A 14,040-nucleotide genomic window follows, 5' to 3' on the forward strand; every position below is an offset into this window, starting at 1 on the left:
TATAAGGAGAAAAAGTGAGGTTGGGAAGCATAGTGGAGTTAGGAAAAATACCACATGTCAGGAAAGAAGGGGAAGGGGAAAGACACCGCAAGGCAGAATGCCATAGCAGACTGATCCAAAGGAAGGTAGTAACCGTGGGAGGGCCCATAAGTAGATTTTACAGGAAAAATTTAACCTCAGGTACATAACTGGGGTTTCTGACAGGGCATGGCAAGAGACCTATATAGAGGGTGGGTCTCAGGGGTTCAACATAACTTGAATTTCAGACTGGACAGCTTCCCCAGAGTGGCACCATGGAGCTAAAGTGATCTGTATCAGAGCCTTTTTCCAGCTTGCTTCAGAGATCAATTCTTTAGTTTTTCTTGATCCAACACACCATTTGAGACCTCATCAAATACACATACACACACACACATATTTGTGTCTAATGGTAGTTATCTCTAGGGTAGAGAAAAGGGAAGAAAAAAGGGAGAAAAAGAAATTAACCTGATAACTGTGAAGGGAATAGTAAATTGTACAAGGTAGATTTGCAATTTCACATGAAATCATCTTTTTTATTGTACTGTATTATGAAAATGCTTGTTTTGTTCCATGAATTGAAAATAAAACAAATTTGTAATAAAAAAAGTGACAGGCAAGTAAATTTCAGCTTAGTATCAGGAAGGAATATTAACAAGAAACACATCTAGGCAATGATAAACAAGGAACTCAAAACCTTATGAGGATTATCTTTCTAAATAAGGGAACTGGGAATATTTTACTTACAGATATCTATAATATGATAGGCTGCCTCTGGAAATAGTGAGTTCTCTAGCAGGGACTATGTGAAGTAGCCAAAAAAGTGGTGGATTTAGAGACCAGGGACGTGGGTTAGAGGTCATGACTTTCTCTGCTATATAGCTCCCTTGCAATCCTCCCCTGCTTCCCTGTTTCCTGTTTGTTTTATTGTGAGAAAGCATGCTCAGAAAAACAGACTTTCACTGCTCCTGAAATTATCTGCACCAGCTGTTGACCTGCCCTCCAGTATTAATACCACTCCCTTTCTTTTTGCTTATTGCTTAAACACTTTTAACACATTCAACAAACTTTTTGTGGGAAATACAATCCAAATATTCGTTGTTGTTTTTGAAGTGCTTTCTTTCTTTAAAATTTTTTTCTTTACTTAACTTTTAAAAAAATGTTTTCAGTTGTGTCCAACTCTTTATGATTCTCCTTGAAGTTTTCTTGACAAAGATACTAAAGTAGTTTGCGTTTTTTCTTCTTCAGCTCATTTGACAGATGAGAAAACGAGGCAAATAGAGTTAAGTGACTTGCCCAGAATCATACAAATAATAAAATGTCTGAGACCAGATTTGACCTCAAGAAGAAGAATCTTCATGATTCCAGCCCTGGCACTCTATCCATTGCACCACTTAACTACCCCCAGAAACTGATAGTCCCCAATATTTCACAGAAAGACTACCATAAAAATTTTGTGAGAGATTTCTCCTCTTCCCAAAATTGTACCTGGATCCATAATATTAGGATCCAGGACTCTTTTGGCCATGATTATCTGAATAATTATCTGCACCTGCCTCTCTTAGTTTTTTTCCCCCTACTTCCTAACCACCCCCTCTATTTACATTTACCCAATCTCTCTCATTGTTCTGTGAATTGAAAATAAAATAAATTTATAATACAAAAAAAAGTGACAGGCAAGTAAAAAGGAACATAGAAACACATAATGTTGAATTAAATAGAACTTTAGAACCACAAAACAGAATGTTACAGGAACATAGAGTAGAAGGAACTATAGGGTAGAGAATGATGCAAGCCAGAGCTGGGAGGGGCTTTAGAACATAAAATGTTTCAAGTGGGAGGGGTCTTAGAATCTCAGAATCACAGAAAGTCAGTGCTGGGAGGGAGCCTAGAGATCATCTTAATCTGATCTCCCTCATTTTACAAAGGAAAAAATAGGCCCAGAGAATTTGCATAACATTTCCAAAGTTTACATTTTTCACATGCAAAGCCAGGACCCAGGAAGGTACCTTAGAGAAAATCCATTTCTTGCTCCCTCCTCCCAATAACCTTGTGAAGTTAATGGGATAATAGTTCCTCTTTCTCAAGTAGGATAAATGAGGCTTAGAGAAATGATTTGTCAAAGGTCTCATAACAAATCAATAATGATACTAGATTGCACTAGAAGAATGGAGTATTAGAATCCCTAATGGACTACTCACCTCACTCTGTTTATATAACCTCAGTCACAAGGGAAAGGGGGAAGGGGAAGGAGAACAGGCCCTTGAGCAAAGTAAAGCAATGGGTACCTGGCTCTTAGGTTGATATTCACAAGCTAGAGACATTGCCATTGGACAATTCAGTCTGGGGAAACTGAAATCATCTCCAAAGTCAGCAGGCTTCTAGAACCATATCCTGTCATTGTTCCCAAAGTGGGTTTCTGGCTTAGGGTGTGTATGTGTGTGTGATTTGTGACGGGCTAGAGGGAGGCAGAGGGAGGAAGGTAGAGTTTGTATACAAACAGTGGCAGGATATTGTGTTTCAGTCAGTGTTCTCTGAAGGACAGTCTTGGGAGAGGGGACTGCTACCATAAATGTCTAGGAGCCGTTTCTTATCTAACAGTGGTGGTGTATAGGTTAAAGAGGAAACTAGCTACTTTCTTACTCTGACCTCCTCCCTTTTGTAAGTGGGACCACTTGTTAAACTCTTTTCCCGTGTCCCTATGGACATTAATTTTCCCTTAGTTACCAATCTGGGAGTTGGGCATAGGGAAAGAGAAGGATCTGGCTCTTCCTGTTAGCTCTGGACAGGCTGGGAAGGAGTAGATTTACCAGAGACCACTGTCTCAGAGAGGAATTTTCTCTTGCTTCTACTCACCAAAACTTCTCCCACTGTTGGTTCATTTTGTGTCTAGTTGTGAGTCTGGATTCATTTAAACATTTTCCTCATTTGGGTAACTTATAATGTTGCTCAGTGTGTTCAACTCTTCATGACCCAAATTGGGGTTTTCTTGGCAGAGATCCTAGAATGCTTTGCCATTTCCTTCTCCAGATTATTGACAGATGAGGAAATTGAGGCAGAGTTAAGTGACTGTGATCACACAGCTAATAAAGTGTCTGAGATTAGGTTTAGAGTCTTCCTGACCCCAGATCTGGCAGTCTACCCACTCTGCCACCTAGCTCCCTCAAATTATAATAAATTTATAACTTTTAAAATGTTTTTGGTTTATCTTAAGTCCCTCCAGCTGGTGAGCTCTGCAATTAAAAGTGAATCTCCTTCCTCCTCCTTCTATATCCCAGGGTGACTGTCACTTCCTGCTTAGCTACTGTTACTTTTTCCCCAAGGACACACAGCACACAATGAACAATATCTCAAAGAAACCAATTGCTTTAGAACATTTATCAAATACAAATAACCAGAGACTCTGAGCCATTTTGCATAACACACTCCCAATGTGGGAGATTGATTACTCAATAATTCCATTCCTGCATGAGTCAAGAGGTTTGGGAAAAGAAAATTCCTGGTTTTCTGCCTGCCCGTTTTTGAGAGTTAACATACTCAATTTCAGATTCTCTTCAGGAAGAAATCCCTAAAGAAGAATAAAGACTCTGGAAAGAAGCTGACTTGTAGAGGATTTCTCCAGATGACCTCTGGCATTTTGTATTCCCATCACCAGTTTACTATCCCAGAGATTTCAATGAATTTCCCCTTGGTTAAAATCTGGAACTCTTGTCTCTCTGTCTGGCCCTATCTTTGTCTCTCTGTCTCTGTCTCTGTCTTTTTCATTCTGTATGTCCCCCTTTCTCTGTCTGTCTGGATCTCTGTTGAGCTGTGATATGTTGCTACCATTGGAAGAGCTCATTCTCTATGTATATTGTTTGGTATACTTTCAGCTGTATAGTTTTTCTAATTTCTCTGATTGTTATCAACTGAAATGAATGGATTTATTTGCTATGTTCTTTAACTGATTTGATGGGAAGAGAATCAGATCTTAGGTATATAGCTTGAGGCATTTTTCTTCATTAAGCTATAGTGATCAGGGACACAGCTTGAAACTAAAATGTATTTCTTCTAGAACAACAATATTTAGGGGAGGGGGAGAAAGCAGAGAGATATAATTTTAGCGTAGTATCATTCTCTGAGAAAAGCACAGTGGTCAGCCTTTAGTGTCAACCTCCTGTTTTGCCTCGACAGAAATCAGTCTTTTTCAAAGCAGAGTAGGCAAAGGCTAGAGAGATATATCCATGCCTCCTTGTAACCCACATCTAGACAGATGCATATTAATATATATATGATCTGCACACACAACACAAACTCTTTAAAGAAATTTTAAAATGGGATATATATATGCAGATAGATAGATAGACAGATAGATAGATAAGTGGAATCAGCACTAGAGTCAGAGTAAAGTGTCAGGTAGTTAATAGTTTTACCTTTTATAGTTATTCCCAAAGGAGAACAGCTATAATTTTCCCCAACTGGAACAAAAGTAGTGACAGGTATGGTAGCCAGAGAGGCACTAAGCTTTTGTTTTTTCTCATTCTTCCTCCAGTGGTACCTATGCTTGAAGGCACCAGGCATGGAGGCTGTGGCATTTATGGTTGGATAGGAAGATATGAAGACTTGGATATGAAGACTGAGTCAGCAACAACTTTTCTTCCATACACTTTTTTGGCCACAATCTCTTCCTACTATTGCATCAATGCACTCTTGGAACTCAACCATCCCTCTGAATGATTGTACTTTTTCTGAAGTCATAATTAGATATGACATCTTTTTTCTCTTCTCTCTTAGAGAAAAGAATGGTTGAATTTTCAGTCATAGTCTCAGAGCTTTCCAAGGTTCAAGTGGACAAGGCTTGATGAGACTCCCTTTATATTTACATTTATGAAGTTATAAATTGTTAATACTAAAAGGAATCTTAGTGACCTACCTTTAACAGATTAGGAAATTGTGGTCCAGAGATGGGAGGTGACTTGTTTGAGATGAAACTGCTTGAAAGAGCAGAATCAGAAACTGAATCCAAGTTCTTCTGATTCTGAAAATAGGGCTCTTTCCATTACTCCATATTGCTTGGAATCTATAACCATCTCTTTGGCAAAGAGACTATGAGAGCATTTGCCTTGGTGGAGCCTGGCCAGGGAAATACAGACGGACTTTTACTATTCTAACTTTATCCCCCCCCTTTCAAACTCCCAGAAAAAGCAATCTACATTCACTGTCCACTTTCTCTCTTCTTTATTCCTCAAACCTTTACAATCTGGCTTTCTGTCTCATTACTTAATTGAAATGATTCTCTCAATTTACCAATGATTTCTGAACTGGAGAATCTGCATGTCTTTTTTCAGTTCTAATCCTTCTCCTGTCTTCTATATTTGACACTACCTTCTACTCTGAGATATTTTCTTCTTTTTGTTTTTCATATCCTATCTTTTGGTTCTCCTCCTATCTGATTCTTCCTCAGTTTCCATCACTAGCTTGTCATCTGCACTATGCCCCTTTCATATGGGGAACTATCCTAGGCCCTCTTCTCCTCTCTCTCTACAGTCTACTTTCTCTCAGTAATCTCAGTAAATTATCTCAGTAAATCCATATATTTAATTATACTTTTATGCATATGACTTATATGTATGTACATATATAAACACACATTAATCTATATCTATCTATCTATAGATAGATAGATTCTACACACACACACACACACACACACACACACACACACATATTAATAACCCAAGTTCTAGCCTGTCTCTGAACTCCAGTCTCATATCACTCATTGCCTACTGGACCTTTCAAATTAGATGTATCAGATACAATATGTCCCAAACAGAAATCATTATTCCCTCCACCCCCAAACATCTGCTTCCTTTTCTAAACTTCCCTATTTATCAAAGGCACTATCATTCTTCAGTCTCCCAAGTTCATAACTCAACATTATCCTAGACTCTTCATTCTTCCTCATCCCACATATCCCACCACTAGAAAATCTCAACAGTTCTATTCTTACAACATCTCTTGCATGTGACCCCTTCTCTATATGCACACAGCTACCACTTTAGTTCAAACCATCATCACCTCTCATCTAGACTAAGGTAGCAACCACCTAATTGGTTTCCTCCTTTAAGTCTGCCATTATTCCATTTCATCCTCCACATAGCTTCCAAAGTAAAATTTTAAAGCACTTATTAAAGCCCTATGGCTTCCTAATATCTCTATGATCAAGTATAAATTCTTCTGTTTAACTTTTAAAATCCTACACAACCTACCTTTCCAGTTTCTTTGGACATTCTCCCCCTCATGCATTTTGGGATCTTATTTCTGTTTTTGAGACATTACCCATCATCTCCTATCTCCATGTCTTTGTACCAGTCACCCCATGCTTGAAATATACTCCCTCCATTACTCTGCCCCATTAGAGGACTTCTCTTCCTTTAAGATGTAGTATAGGCTTTTCTTAGGTCTCCTATCCTCTAACTACAAGTATCCTTACTTATTGTACATGTAATGAGGCTATTCCCTACATGTAACATGTGTGACTTGAAGAGAGACAGAACAGACATCTCCAGTGTCTTCTTCACCCTTCTCCAAGAGCAACTTAATTTCCTGCAAGGATGGGGAACAGAGGCTGGGTTTAAAGCTTGACCACTTTGCTCTCCTCAGAGAGAAAGGGTACTTCAAATATTCATAGTTTAGGGGACTTAATTTTTAGGTTAAGCTAAACTTCTGATTGCTGCTTATTTATGGATAAAGGAGAACCCAAGGCTTATATCAGACTTGACTTCCTTCTCACAAAATACTAGTTTCATAGTGAGCACATATATAACTAATACCAAAGAAACCCCATTTATCCAAATCAACAGCAAAACAGAAAATGCTTGCTTGAATATATACATGATAATATAGCATAAAGGAGCTCTTCCATTGGGAGTGGAGTAATTGAACTCAATCACAGAAAAGAGTCTCAGGTCTTACTCAGGAGAATTTCCCCAAAGTCTCTAGTGAAGCAAGCTAGAGAAAGGATAATTATCATAGTAACAACTCTGCTTTTCATTATAATTGTGGATTAAATAGCCACACTTATTTTGGATATACTTACAAAGAAAGTCAGGCTTAGTCATGAAGATATTAAAAACTTCTAATGCAACTTCTAGAAAGAAGAATGGACCTAAGGACAGTCACAATTTCATTTCTAATTCCTTACGAGTCTAATTCCACCTGGACTCGTAACACTGTGTGCCGTGATGATGATAAAAAATGAGAAATGGGTAATACCAAATTGACTCTACTTCCCAAATCCCTGTAGGGAGATCTCCACATACCTTAAAAAGCTATGTGGACCAGCTTTCTGTTCTATATGAAAGATAATTTTCTTTATCTTTCCTTTTTCATCTACTTACAAAAATGCTATTTATTTTGTTCATTTATTTGAGGGACTTTGTGAAATGTTTCTTGCCCCTTTAAACTGTAAAGCTTTGTATTTAGAGGTAGTTGTGACTTTTATCTTTACCTGTGGACTTATGTATGAAATTTGAGACTGCTGCGTGAAGTTAGGGAAGCAAGTCAAAGAATATTTCTTATGTTTCCTCAGAGACCATAGAGAATTATTTGAAATTTGGGATGAGGACTGTTTTAAGAAAAATATGCTGTCCTATTTACACATTTAGAGGGAAATGTATCAACTGGGTTCATTTGAGCAGTTTAGTTTTCCCAATATGGAGACACCATTAAAGGGGCCTGTATCTATTAACCTTACTTTCAGTCTTCTATCACTAATTAACAATTAGACATTTGAAATTCAGTGTCCTAGACACAATTTGAATTCAACATATCCAAAATTGAATTCATTTTTCCTAGCAATACCACTTCTATCCACTCTTCCAAACTTCCCTATTGATGTGAAAGACATCACACCTTCCTGGTGTCTTGCATTCCTAGTTTTAGCATTATTCTAGACTCTTTGGCATCCTTCAACCCATATAAGCTATCAGTGGTTAAATCTTGACATTTCTCATAACATCTCTCCATGACCTTCTCCCCACTCACAAAGCTACACTTAAATCCAGGTCCTCATCACCTCTCACCTAAATTATTGCAACAACCTCCTAACTGGTTTCCCAACTATAATACTCTCTTCACTCCATTCCTAACTATACAGTTGCCAAATTAAATTTCATGATCCGGTGATTCCCCTACTCATTGAATATCAGTAGCTTCCAGTTCCCTCTAGAACAAACTATAAAATCCTTTGTTTACTCCTTAGAATCTGAAACAATCTGACTTCAATCTACCTTTCCAGCTTCATCGGACATTACTGGCCTTCCTATATCTTGTGACCCAGCCAAACTAATAATCAGCTAATTATATGATACAAGTGATATGCATTATAGATATGACAAGCATTATTTTCCCCATTTTTTCACATGATAAAAAGTGACTTTCTCAGGGAGCTGATGTTTCTGTTGACCTCTATCCTAGTCAGATGACAGCTTAAGTATTATGTTTGATTTGGGGGTGCTACATTTTAAAGAGACAGATCACCTTGTATTTACTTGGTATATGTTTTCTACATTCTTATGCATTTACATGATCACCTACTCCCATCTCCACATAGAAACTAAATTTCGTGAGGTCAGGAATTTTTGACTTTGTATTTCCAGTGCCTATTATGTTTCCTGGAACACTGTAACTGTTTAATAAATGCTTACAGATTAATTAATTAATTATATCCCAAAGACATGATCAAGATGCTAAGAGGACTGGAAACTTATTTCAGGAAGAATTGAGAAGTAAGAAGTATTTATTAAGCACCTACTCTGTGCCAGACACAGAGGGAATGATCCTAATGAGGATCTAACAATACAGATGGTTGGAAGGACTGGTCAAATAGGTAAAAGAGAAACAGGAGAGACTGATATTTCAAAAACCTTGAGAAAAGAAACTATCAAGTAGTAATCAACAATACCAAAGCTGCAGAGAGGTCAAGAAGGAAGGGGATTGAGAATTAATCATTACAACCCAGGTTTTTAAACTTAAAGTCTAATAATATTCTCTTTAAATACTCAAATGATTCTGGAGTCTCATCAATTTGAAAGTTACGTTTAAAATATTAACTCAGAAAAGATGATGATAATGATAAATGTTGGAGGGGATGTAGAAAAACTGGGACACTAATACATTGTTGGTGGAATTGTGAACTGATCCAATCATTTTAGAGAGCAATTTGAAACTATACCCAAAGGGCTATCAAACTACCTACATAACCTTTGATCCAGAAGCGTCAATACTGGGCCTGTAACTCAAAGAGATCATAAAAAAGGAAAAAGGATCCCTATGTGCAAAAAATGTTTGTAGCAATCCTTTTTATAAGGGCAAGGAACTGGAAACTAAGTGGATACCCACCAGCTAGAAAATGGTTGAATAAGTAATGGTTTATGAATGTTAGGGAAAATTATTTTTCTATAAGAAATGATCAGCAGAATGATTTCAGAAAGGCCTAAAGGGACTTAAATTAACTGATGCTAAGTGAAGTGGGTAGAACCAAGAAACATTGTACACAGTAACAAGAAAATGATTCAATGATCAATTCTGATAGATGTGTCTCTTTTTCAACAATGAGGTGATTCAGATCGGTTCCAACAGACTTGTGATAAAGAGAGCCATTTGCATACAGCAAGAGGACTGATGGGATTGAATGTGCAACATAAGATAATATTTTAACTTTTTTGTTGTCATTTGTTGTTTTTTATTTTCTTTCTCATTTTTTTTCCTTTTTGATCTGATTATTCTTATGCAGCATAATTGTGGAAATATGTATGGAAGAACTGCACATGTTTAACATAGATTACTTGCTGTCTAGGGAAGGGAGTGGAAGAAGGGAGGGAAAAAATTTAGAAGACAAGGTTTTGCAAGGGTGAATGTTGAAAACCATCTTTGCATATATTTTAAAATAAAAAACTATTATTTTAAAATATATTAACTCATATCGATTTCAATCCATCCATGTTACCCATCTTATCTAATTCTTATCTTTGTCTTCCCATAAAATCAATACATGGGGTCCAATTTGCTTGAAGCCTTGCTTGCTTTCTCTTGCCATGATGAGCTCTTTGACTGGACCTATCATCCCTTGCCCTCACTTTAGGACCAATCCAAACTCTTTTCCTAGAATACACTTCTTTAATGATATTTTATGATGCTAGTTCTTCTCTGGACTTCCTCACTGGCTATATATTCCTCACCTACTATGTGCTTCTCCATTGCTATTTGCCTGAGATTCATTGTTTAGTTCTAAGGATGCAGTGTTTCTCAGAATTCCATCTTTCACTGTGATTTAGCGATACTAACAAAATGTTGGTATTTTTAAAAATAAACCTTTGCTTTCATGAGAAATCTAGGATTATTAAAAGAATTTTGAGTTTTCCTAAAGGCAATCCAATTAACTCTCATCTTGTTTAGCTGTGCATCTGATTTATCCATCTGTGCTATCAATTTCAGATATTCATAGCGATGGACAGACTTGTCTATCCAAATGTATTTTGTAACACAGCAATGAGAGGTTCTTCATTCACTTGTCTTTTCTGTGAGGACAAGCGGGTCAAATTCCATTGAACAATTAGAGATCTCCTCCAAGAGTCTCTGAAATGTTCTGGAGCTTCATATATTCAGCAAAATGTTATCTACAAATGTACATCTGGAACATCTAACCATCCATGGAGAATCTTCCTCTAACCTGGACACTTCCAAGTCTCTTCTTGGTGATAATGGCAAATATATTTTATACCTCTCCTGATATTTATGATCTTAGGGTCATTGAATAGTATATTTTTGTTGTATCTTCTAAGGAATCTGGAGTGATTTTGTTCTAATGAATAAAATGTTTGTTTATGTGTTTTGGGTTAATCCACAAACAATAAACTCAGTGGGTTAATATTCTCAGCATCTTTCAGTTCATTATTAAATGATAAAGATGTGTTTCATTGTTGAATATTGCTTGCAAAAGTCTGTTGTTGTCTGGTAATATCCTTGAAAGGGATGCTCTCAATTCATAAAGAGATGACTAGAAATGTGGGTTTAAAAGTTGGTCATTGTTGATATCCTCTCAATTGTTCTTTTTTGTATTAAGAGAGTCAATTGCTTTATATGGATCTTGTCTCCCCAACTAATCCTTAAAAGTAGAGACTATGAAGTTATAAAAAAGAGTGAGAAGGGACTTAAATCATATGATGTTAGAGCTAGAAGATTAGAATTTCAGAATTTAGAATGTTAATGCATGGAAGAACTTGAAATATGACGTAGATTAATCCTTATATTTTGCAAATAAGGAAACTGAAGCCCAGAGAAGGAATATTATTTTCTCAAAGTAACATAATTACTGTCTTCTGTGTACTTCACCTATATCTACCTCCTCAGTGCCTAACAAGGTGCTTAATACACAGTAATTATAAAAATCCTAATAACTATAGGTTTTATGAAGCACTTTTCCCCCACAACAATGTTTTGGGTTCAGTTTGACATATTATTATTTCTATTTTACAAATGAGGAAATTTAAACTAAGGTTACAAAGCTAGTAAAATTGGGAGCCAGGATTTGGATTAAGATTGTATTACTCCCACTGCAATATTCTTTCCACTGTCAATAAATTATTGTCATCTTTTTGATTCCTGAGTCATCAACGTGTCCAGGATGAATCCAGTTCTATTCTGTCTCTCAGGGCAGCCTGGGACTTCTGCAGTAGAAAAGGACCTTCAGGCAGGGGGCCTGCTTTTGAAAAAGCTTTGTTCTTAGACACGGTTGGATGCCCTCATCTAGTTTGATAAAAACATTCCTCCCTTCCCCCCACCCTTATTTCTAATGGGCTCCATACTCCCTGTCATAGGGTATTGGACATGGCTCTGGGAATGTGGGAATTTCTAGCTGTTGCTTTCCCAAGGGAAAACAATGGTGTTGGATTTATTTTTTTAATGGCAAAGGTGGCATTTTAAATACTTGAGCTTAAGTATTACTTGAAAGAACTTCCTCTTAGCTACTGTCACTCTCCTGTTAACACATTTGACCCCAGGGTTCTTTTAGGCTCAGTAACATGTCGATCCTGAATCATAAATTCTCAAAGCTAGAAAGGACCACTATGATCCTCTAGTCAATTCTTGCAAGAAACAAAATATCTTACCAAGAACTCCACTGACTCACTGATGAATGCAGGAAAGATTTATTTTACATTCCTTCAAGAATGGATACTTAGGTGAGTAGGTACACCTTTGAAATTCCAGAGGCAGCATTTTATTTCCTTTCCTGAAGCACAAGTCCCTCCCCTGATTTCTCATTAATTGGATATTACAGAAATTACACTACATAGCCAATCCTTGCCCCAAAGAAGCTTCCATTCTGGATGAAAGAGGGAAGGTAACTGAGGAGAACTAAGGACAAAGAACAGAAGATTCTTTTCAAATACCTGACCACTACTGAACACAAAAGCCAGTTTTGTACCCAAGAAGTTTGATTATTCTTCGACATTCTTATGAGTTTCAGTTTTTTAATTTGTTTCATTTCTTCAATTTGATTTTCATAACTGGAGAAGACAAAACGGCCATCCATTTCTCACAGATCTATAACCACAAAAGAATTCTCTCTACAGTATATCCAGTGAGTAGTGACCCAGACTTTGCTTGAAGAATTTCCATAATCGGAAACCCACTGATACCCAAATTATCCTACACCACTTTTGGATATATTTAGGAAGGTTAACTTTATGTTAAATCTACTTCTAATTCTTGGCAATCTTCAATCATTGCATATAGTTCTAGTGCCAAGCAAGAGATGTCTAAGATGACAACCCTTCAAATACTCAAAGATAATGACCATGTCTTCCTCAGGCCTTCTCTTCTACAGGCAATATTCTGTTTTTTCAGGTACTCTTTAAACAAAATCATTTTAAGACACAAAGCCAGTAGGAAGGAATTTTGGAGATTATTGAATCCAAACAAATCATTTTAATACCTCAGAAAACGAGGCTAAAGCAGCCAAGAAACTGGCCCAAGATCATATAGTAGTTTTTTCAATTCATCTTAACCAATATTAATTGAGCATTTACAAGGTATGTGGCTTTCTGCTTAGTGCCAAAGTTGTTGTTATTGTTCAATCACATCCAATTTTTCATGATCCCATTTGAGGTTTTCTTGGCAAAAAACTACTTGTTTGCCATATCAGATTTCAAAATGCTTCATGAAATCAATAATTACAAAATAGTTAACTTCAACATTTACTAAGAATTTACTATATTCTAGGCACCACAGGAAGTGCTGAGAATATAAAGAAATGCCAAAAACAGGTTTTCTACTGTCAAAGAGCTTACATTCTAATAAGGGAGTAACATGAAAATAGCCATGTACGTACAACTTTTAAATAGTGTAAATAGAAGGCGATATCAAAGGGAAAGTACTGGTGAGGAGGGGAGAGGCAGAGTGGGAGGGAAAAGATTTTTGCAGAAGGTGGGATTTAGCTAAGTCTTAAAGGAAACCTGAAATGCACTCGTCAGAGAAAGTACTGTTCTCTATGAGTAAAGCAGAATTGAATTAGCTCAGAAGAAATGTGAGATGTGTAGAGAAGCCATCCCAAATATTAATAGGAACTATCATGTCTGATCTGTGGCAAAGCATTCTGAGCTTGTATTAGTCTGATCAGTTGGACACATTGTAACTCAACTCTAATATAGTGATGTCATTTTGGTCCTCTTCAGGAACGAAGATCAACAACTAATGAAAGGAAGTCGGGGAAGCAGGAGGCAAAGACAGGGAAGATGTTCCAGGTGTGGAGAACAGCCCGCGGAAAGGCATGGAGCATTGTGTGTAAAGAGTGACAAGGAAGTCAGATAACCTAGATTGTAGTTTGTAGAGAAGGAATAAAGTATGAGGAGACTGGACAGGTAGGGTTTTACATGCCAAATTGAAGGTTTGATTCTGGAACATTAGCACCTACTATGTCCCAGGCACTATGTTAAACACTGAGAATACAAAAAAAAAAAAAAAAAAAAAAAAAAAAAAAGA

Source organism: Sarcophilus harrisii, chromosome 2, assembly GCF_902635505.1.
Source record: "Sarcophilus harrisii chromosome 2, mSarHar1.11, whole genome shotgun sequence".
Taxonomy (NCBI): Eukaryota; Metazoa; Chordata; class Mammalia; order Dasyuromorphia; family Dasyuridae; genus Sarcophilus; species Sarcophilus harrisii.